General features: G+C 38.6%; 1 pseudogene; it reads left to right on the forward strand.

The window, feature by feature from the left end:
- The first annotated feature begins 8,365 nt into the window (after positions 1 to 8,365).
- Positions 8,366 to 8,484, forward strand: LOC112475568 (annotated as a pseudogene).
- The last annotated feature ends 242 nt before the right edge of the window (positions 8,485 to 8,726 follow it).

Raw genomic sequence — 8,726 nt, forward strand, 5'->3', positions numbered from 1 at the left:
TTCCTGTGTCCCTCTGATCAATGTGACAACCATACCAGCCTCCCATACATCTCCAAATGCCAACTTCCCTGAAAGAGTCCAAAGCAGAAGTTTTCTTCTGCACAAAGGAGATCCGATAATAGATTAGTTTTCAAAAGCCCAAAGAGGGTTTGTGTCCACATGTGGAAAAATGTGATGACACTTATATTAAGAGAAAAAGCATAAGAGAGGATGTATGAGAATCGTAAGACTCATAAAAAAAATCATACACTTTTCCTAGATCTTAAATAAGAATCAAAGTTTAATCACATAACTTTATGGAAAATGTGGACTCATTTCTCTTTTATACTCTAGAACAGACTCAATGTGATCCACCATAAAATAACCCTAAGAAGTAAAAACGCTACATAATAAGAAACATACACAGGAGAATAAGTGGATTTTGTTTCCATGTTCCAAATTCCTCTGTGGTGTCAGGGTTTTAAGTTCCAATAAAATCCAACAAACAGTTATCGGGTGCTAAATGAGAAGGATGCTCTCTTGGTCCCCAGGAATGTAAAAAATGAATAAGACATGTTCTCTGATTTTGAGGATCACAGTTGTGCTTTGGAGACCAATTCTTAAATTACCAGGGTGTAAAATAGTAAACACCACCATGGAAGTATGTTTACATGCTACAGAAATCAGGTAAAGAGATAGCCGATTTCACCCAGGCTTAAGGGAGTGCATGGCGGGGGGAGGCAGAGATTGGCAGAGGCAGGGAAAGCCTCAGAAAGAAGGTATCTAGAAAGATAATGGGCATTTGCCAGGTAGTGAAGGAGTAGAGAATGGAATTCCTAGTAGAGAACAGCATATACAAAAAGTGTGAAAGAGAAGAGAACGGAGAAAGTCCAGTGTGGTGGGGCATTGGTAGAGGGATGGTAAAGGGGAATGCGGAAGATGAATCAGAGTCGGCAGCATCTAGAATGCCAGACTAAGAAGCTGGAGTTTACCTTATAGATAGAAAGGAAGCAATTGAGAGTTTAAAGAGGAAAGTAAATTATATGGGGACAAGAACTCTGATAGCAGTATGGGAGATGGGTAAATGTAGACAAACTTCAAGCAGGTATATTAAGAGAATTGGTCTTAAAACTTCACTTCTAAACACTCATTCATAAGATTTGGGAAACCAAGTTAATCCATAGCAAATTGAAGGCATATAATAACTTTGAGGATTTTCACCAGTGAAATTTTTAATGATTTCCCCTATTCCTGATATTTTGAAGCTCTAACCACTGTTCCTTTCTAAACAAGGAAACATGAAGGATTTCTTATACCAGGTCACCATGTTTGTATGATATATTCACACTGACATAGACACAGTTGATTCAGAGATTCACAGTAGGCACATCGACAGCCTGGGTGACTGGCTCTGGGTTCTGGCCAGTGATGGATACCTTTTATTGGATGAGGGCTATCTAACAATCAGATCCTCTCAAAGTGTTTAAGCACAAGACTTGTGGAAAACACAGTGACAAAAAGCCAAGATATACAGAGAAAAACTAACGGAAGCCATTAAGTAAGAAGAAACCAGGAGGTGCTGAGAAGAGTCAGAAGCAGCAGAAAAGAGAGATGCTAACACAACGAGTAACTGAGTCTTCTGGGTGGGGCAGCCAACATCCCGTCTGAGAGGCATCCCGAGCTTCCAGGACTGTTGTCCTACCATTATTGTCCTCTTCTCAGCAGGTATGTGATGTTCTAATGCGAAGAGCTAGCTGTGTAGCTGCTCAGATTTTTTTCATGCTCTTTCTTTAGCCTTTGTATCTCTTAAAAAAATAAATTCAAATCAACTGAGATAACTTGTATAATTCTCTGTTTTTTGCAAACTGAAGGAAACTTACTTATCTCACTCAGTGAGATGGTTGTATTTCTTCAGAGTCAATAGTAAAATTACTGTTTGCTGAGTGCTCATGTGCCAGGCACTGTGACAAGATCGTATGTGCATGATCTCACTTAAACCCCATGATCATTCTATGAGACAGATTCCTGTATTATCCCCATTTTACAGATGAGGAAAAGGTCTCATAAAGGCTAAATAACATGACCCCTTTTGCACAACTAATGAGTAGCAGAACTGGGGTCTGGATCCGGATCGTTGGGAATTTAAAACTGGCATTCTTGACAATTGTAGCTTTGTGGCAGAGATGGCCAGCTGCTCCCCTCAGATTATGCTCCACATTCCATAGAACACTGTTGTTGCTGGGAAGTCACAACCTAGCTAGTCACTGCTTTTCTTAACCTTCTTGCTTCCAAAGGAAGCCATGTGACTAATTTTTGCCAGTGAAATATGAGCTTTGGTTTTGTCACCTGTGGGCAGAGCACCTTCTCTATACTCTCCTCTTCTTCCAGCTGAATGCAGACAACGATGACAAGGCTCTAGAGAGCAACAGAGCCACAGTGTGGAAAAGCCCAGGTTCCTGAGTCATGATGTGGAAGGAAACTGCAGATCTGGAACACCTGTATTGTATTATTACGTGAGCAGAAAAGAAACTGAGATTTTGGGTCAATTTGTTTCCACAGTCTAATACAGCTATGCTGCTTCCCTTTCTTGCCTTGGGGGTTGAGAGCAAAACAATAAACTTTAAGCTCGAACCTCAGGTGCCTGGTAGGTCGCCCAATATTGTTAAAGGATGGCGGTAACTATCTCACACTCTACTATTTTCCCACACCAAGAGTAGCTCCATCTTTTTTATTCAGCATAGCAGAAAAACCAGAAGGTGTCATAAACACAGAGTATGTTTATAAACACATTGTTCTTATGCCTCCTCAAAATCCTTGAAAACTCAGGAAGAAAGGAACAACAGAGCTTTGTGCCTAGTAGCACCTCTCATCTGTTAGCGGCCTCAATTCTAGTTCAACTTATGTTTAGATGTCACTTCCTATTTTACACCTTCGCCTGCCAAATCACAGCCACCTTTGGTGTGAAATCCAGCACCTGTTTAATGGGCTTACAAGAGATGACACAGCTGTTTTCACTAGTAAGCAAAAGAGTAACACACCTGGGAAAAGGCAGCAGGACTGGAAAGGAGAGAGGCTAAGAATTTGGAGAGTTTACCTATAGTGTTATCCAGTTGTGGACTGTGTCACTGATGTAGCAACTGAGATCATTCCCACAGGGACCCTCGAGGGAGACATATGAAATATACCTTAGAGTTATCTACCTGGCAGATAGAAGAGGAAAGCATTTACCCATGAGCAAATGTCTCCTATTGGTCAAGGGTTGTCCTGTGGGATGTTAAGATCCTTGTACTTCCAGGTTGCACATTTGCGAGGTATCAATGATCAGTTACCAAAGAGGATACTTTAAGAGGAGGGGAGGATAAGAGGTGGGATAAGGAGCTCAGTGCTAGAAGATGCACATGGAATTGAATCCAGTAACTTCTAATGCTGAAGCACAATGTCATTGCTTACATGCCACTGCTCACCTGGCCTGGAGGAAAGAATGTAGGTCTGGGTGTTGGAGCATTGCCCCTAGTTCTAGAATAGCTGCTGCTGGCTACTTGACTTAGGCAAACCATTTACTATCTGGACCTCTGTTTCTTTACCTATAAAACAGGGATACTGGATGAATCCATTATTTCCTGAATTAAGTTCAAATTATGTATAGTAATGTTGCGGAATATTAATTAAGAAGCACAGCTGGAAAGGAAAGGTTTTGTGGTCAAATAAGATTGGTAAATGGAGCTAACAAAGTTATACAAATTTCTCCACTAACAGATATCTTGGTCTTTATAATGTATATTATACAACATCCTTTATTTGAGAAATAGCTCATAAGACTAGGTTGTTTTTATGCTAATATTTATTGAACACTTACTATTTACCAGGCGTCATGCCAAGAACTTCTCATGTATTATTTTGGTCATTCATTTTCTTCAAAAAAGTATTTGTTGAGCTTCTGCTATGTGTACCACATTGTTCATGGCTCTGGGGATACCTCCATGAACAAGACAAAGTCCCTCATTTTTTCCTGGGGCTAAGATAGAGAGAATACAGACAATAAATAGGTAAACAAATGCATAAACAAAAAAAACTGGCAAACATGACCTCATCTCATTCTCACAACTAGTGAGTCAAGAACTATTTTTTATCATGCCTGTTTTACAAATAATGAGATTGAGTATTGGAGAGGGTAACTTATTTAAAACGATAGAGGAAAAATGCCAGAGCTAAGACTATATTTGCTTTTAAAAGTTTGCTATTAAATGTTGTTGACATCAGGTACAGAGAATTGGATTAATCAGTGTCCTGAGTTGATTACATACATTGTCATCGATCCACATTCAGCTCATGCCCATAACCACTATGGTCCCAACCACTTGGTGCTATTGTCTCTTCTACCATCCTGAAGGTCCATGCTTTGCAAAACACAAGTTTAAGAATCAGCACACCACATAGTCTAGAGGAAGGATCTTTTAGCACTAATGAGACAAGCAGTGGGAAAAGGTTTTGCTGTACACATAGTGGAGATTCAGAACTCAAATGATTGAGAGGTGACAGTATTGCAAAGTACTGCATAATGTCTTGTGAGTTATACCTCTCAACAATTCTGAATAGACTTACATTATTCTCTTCTAACATAATAATTAAATTTTTTCTATGAAAAGTAAATGATATTTGTGGAAGGTTTTGCAACTTTAATAATCTAAGAAATGACTTGTCAGTGATAAGCTGATTTAAAAAGCATATGCTTTATCTTGACACCTTCCTTTGAAGAAAATAAAAAATCCCAGGCCCAATTTTAATGATCCTTTGGTCTGTGATATCACTATCAAAAATAGTAAAGTAGGGGAAAGAGGATTATACTTTCCATGTATGGCCTATTCAAATGGTCAGGATTATTGAATACTAGAAACAACAAAAAATCCTTTGAAGGTATGAACTATTTGTAAAAATGCTTCACTATTTTTACCACTAAAAGAGTCCTCTTAAAACTCAACCGAGATCTAATCTGACTTTAAAACTTCCTAACCAAAAGGAACTTGAGAGAGTTACAGTTTATTTAAAATCCCCACAGTAGATGAAAACATCATACAGATCAAAACATCTCACATGTGCACGCGTGCACACATACACACGGAGCTTAGATAACTAAGTGACTAGATGTGAAAAATGGGAAAAGGAAACAGATGGCTCTTTCTGGAGATTTTTACAGTAAAGGGTCACAAACAATAAAAATAATACAAGATAATCTTAGAAAGATGGAACCCCAATCATCTGAGGCCTTTAGGACCACATCCCCACTGGTGTGCAATCTAGGAAAGAATATCAGGATACTGTAGCAAAAGAGACCCTCTGCTTCCACCAATTGACATTCAGCTGAGTCATGTTCTTAGGTGTGCACTAGAGAAAGACTAGGAAGTGAAAAGAAATGAGAGAGTGAACGTTGACCATTCATCACAGATCATATGTTTTTTTGTTTGTTTGTTTTTTTAATGTATCATTTTATTAGGGCTGAGGAAGGAATCATCTATCTTTAATTTTTGACTGAAAGGCACATAAAGGTGACTTTGAATGTGTTGGAAGCTGTGCTGGAGGAATGTCGAAAGATCCAACACTTTTATGGCTTGTTACCAACCCCTAAGGCAAGCCTGGAAAACTAGTTCTTTGCTTCTCAACAAGAAAATATGGTCATCAGTAAGTAACCTTTTTTGAATGACCAAGGTTTCATCGAACGCGGAGTAATTATACAATATTCAAGTAGATGATGAAAGGAAATTTATCCCTTATTCTAAATAGGTCATAACAAAAATCTAATTGCAAATGATTGCAAAAATAAAAGGGCAGGGCATATGGATAGTGAGATGGAAAAAACACATTATGAAACAAAGGCCATCTCATTCAGTCTTTGAAGTTATTGATTCAAGATTCCTGGGTTAAGAGGAAGTAAATGTGAAAGTTGTAATTTTCATCTTGCACAAGGAAGAGACCAGTTGCTACCCCTATAAGAATTCTTTGGATACTCGTGCGAAGTCAGAAAGAAAAAGACAAACCCTTGCAAAGGAAACATTTGCCTATCCTACTAGAATAAAATCAGAATTAGAACTGCTTTCTGGCAATCACTGGAATAGTAAAGGTCTGGTGTTCTGTTTTAGAGGAGATTTAGTCCAACTAGGCCCCTTATGCTTCTATTCTTTCTAACTCATTGTCACCAAGTTTAGACCTCCCCAGAGTCAAAGACCTTTCACTCTTAAAGTCCAAACATGGTCATTAAAAGGAACTACTTGTGATAGATACAGGTGGCTAATTATTCCCTTCATTAATTCATCACACATGTGTTGAATAATTTCCATGTCTCTACTAGGCCTTGGGAACATCAAAGTGAATGAAACCTCGTCTTTGTAGAACTTTTAATTCATGATAGATAAAGTCATAGCAACCAATGGGAGAGATACGTGGTCTGGGAGCACAGAGAGGAGATATTTAAGAAGACCACGGGAAGTCAGTGAAAGCTTCCATAGTTGCCATAAAATCATAACTATGAAAAGGGATTCAGAATTGAATAAAAATTTTCCTTTATACGTGTTGTTCTCTTGGTATCCAAGTAAATAGAAATCTCTTCTAGAAGCCCACTATATATTTTACCTTTGAACACTGCCACATATGTTGTGGTAGATTGAATGACTTTTGTCCTGAGGACCTGTTGATGGCCCATTAAAGAATAAATGTTTGTGCCCCCCTAAAATTCATATGCTGAAGCCATACCCCACATTGTGATGATATTAGGAGATGGGAACTTTGGAAGGTTATTTGGGTTAGATAAGGACATAAGGATGGAGCCCTCATGAATGGGATTAGTGCCCTTATAAGAGTCTCAAGATAGATTGCTTCTTTCTTCTGCTCTCTGCCATGTGAGGACACCATGAGTAGTTGGAAGTTTGCAACCTGGAAGAGAGCTCTCACCAGAAACTGACCAGGCTGGCACCCCAATATTGAACTTCCAGCTCCCAGGACTGTAAGAAACACATTTCTGTTGTTCAAAAGCCAACAAGTCTGTGGTATTTTGTTATAGCAGCCTGAGGTGACTAAGACATGGTTCCTTGGCTACCTTTACTTAGTTTTACAGGTCTTACTGTCTTATAAGTCTTCTTGGTTACTTGCTGTTTCAGTTCTTGCCCAGGCTTGGTACAAAGGCAGTGCTGGGCACAGGTCCAGTTGAAGAGCTTGGCCTTTGTCATTGTCTTTTAAACAAAGCACAATGTCAGCTTTGTCACTTTTAATGTGCTGAGAGCCTACATTAATCAAATCTGACATTTTTTGTTTTTCTATTCATGTTCTATACCTATCATTCCTTTGATACTTCATTACTTACTTCTTCGGAAGAAATAGTTTTTATCCAAGGTGGCAGGGGTGGTGGTAGAGAGGAAGCGGATCGCAAAAGATTTATCTAAACAGAGATTCACACAAAATCAGTTAATATAAGTTCAACAAAAAATTAAATGTCCATTATGTGCCAAGTGTAGACGTATATGCCGATAAACAGATGGATGCATGAATGGATAAACGGATGGATGGAGGATGTAGATGGAAGAATGGTCAAGCAGTCAAGGCAGGAATCTTTACCCTCTGGAATCTCACCAGTGCACACACCTAGTGGGATATAAGCCATAACTATAGTTGCCATGTTGTCTAAACTAAGACTGCCAAGTACTGGCATGCTTATGAGGATATTTGAAACTAAGATTGCCAGATGGCTAGGACTTAAGTTCATTCTACCTATAACACAAGACTAAGTAAAATCTTAAAAGAATAAATTAATTCTGACCAGGAAAAGAGAGATATTTACACAAAGGAGTTAATATGTGGGTTGGCTGTGAAGAGTAAGCAGAATTATTTCATTGAGCAACCAAGAAGGGCAAAGCATTGAGACAGAAAGAATACTGGGAGCAAGGGCATGGAGCTGGGCAAATCTGTTACCTAGCGGGGCTGGAGGGTTGGGTTTCTGCTGGGAGATGAAGCTAGAGAGAAGGATTAGGGCTGATGGGGAAGGAGTTTTTGCTCCATAGAAAATAAGGAGCCATATACAAAATGGCACTTTAAATGTGAAATGGAAAGGAGGGAAAGGAAGTCAGACAACATACCTTAATCTAGAAGACCAAAACCATGTCTTCTAGTTCAACTCAATACCACAAGTAAACATTAGAGCTTGAAGGAAGATTAGAAGTGACCTAGAGTCCAGCCTAACAGCCCTCATCACCAAATGAGAAAATTTAATGACTTAAATGACTCACATAAATATTCAAATGACTCATGTACTACTTAGTGATAAAACCAAATTCCTTCTTTGCCACTTACTATCTCTGGCTTTAGGCAAATGACATTTTTCTAAATCTTAATTTCGTCATCTGTCTACAGCCATGCCACCCTGAACATGCCCAATCCCGTCTGATCTTGGAAGCTAAGCAGGGTCAGGCCTGGTTAGTACTTAGATGGCGGACCACCTAGTAATACCAGGTGCTGTAGGCGTTAAAAAAAGTAAAAAATAAAAAATAATAAAAAAAATTTTCTCATCCATAAGATGGATGATTTTTGTGATGATTAAGTGATAAAATATGTAAAGTGCATAGTAACATGCTTGATATGTAGGAAGAATGCAATTAATATTAATAAAAATTATTATTAGCAACAAAAATAATAACTACGACATTATCAAAGTTCTCTAATTCTATCCAGTACTCATTTATGTATGTCCAATCCTAGCTGATCAT

The sequence above is a fragment of the Pteropus alecto genome, unplaced genomic scaffold (assembly GCF_000325575.1).
Source record: "Pteropus alecto unplaced genomic scaffold, ASM32557v1 scaffold171, whole genome shotgun sequence".
Lineage (NCBI taxonomy): Eukaryota > Metazoa > Chordata > Mammalia > Chiroptera > Pteropodidae > Pteropus > Pteropus alecto.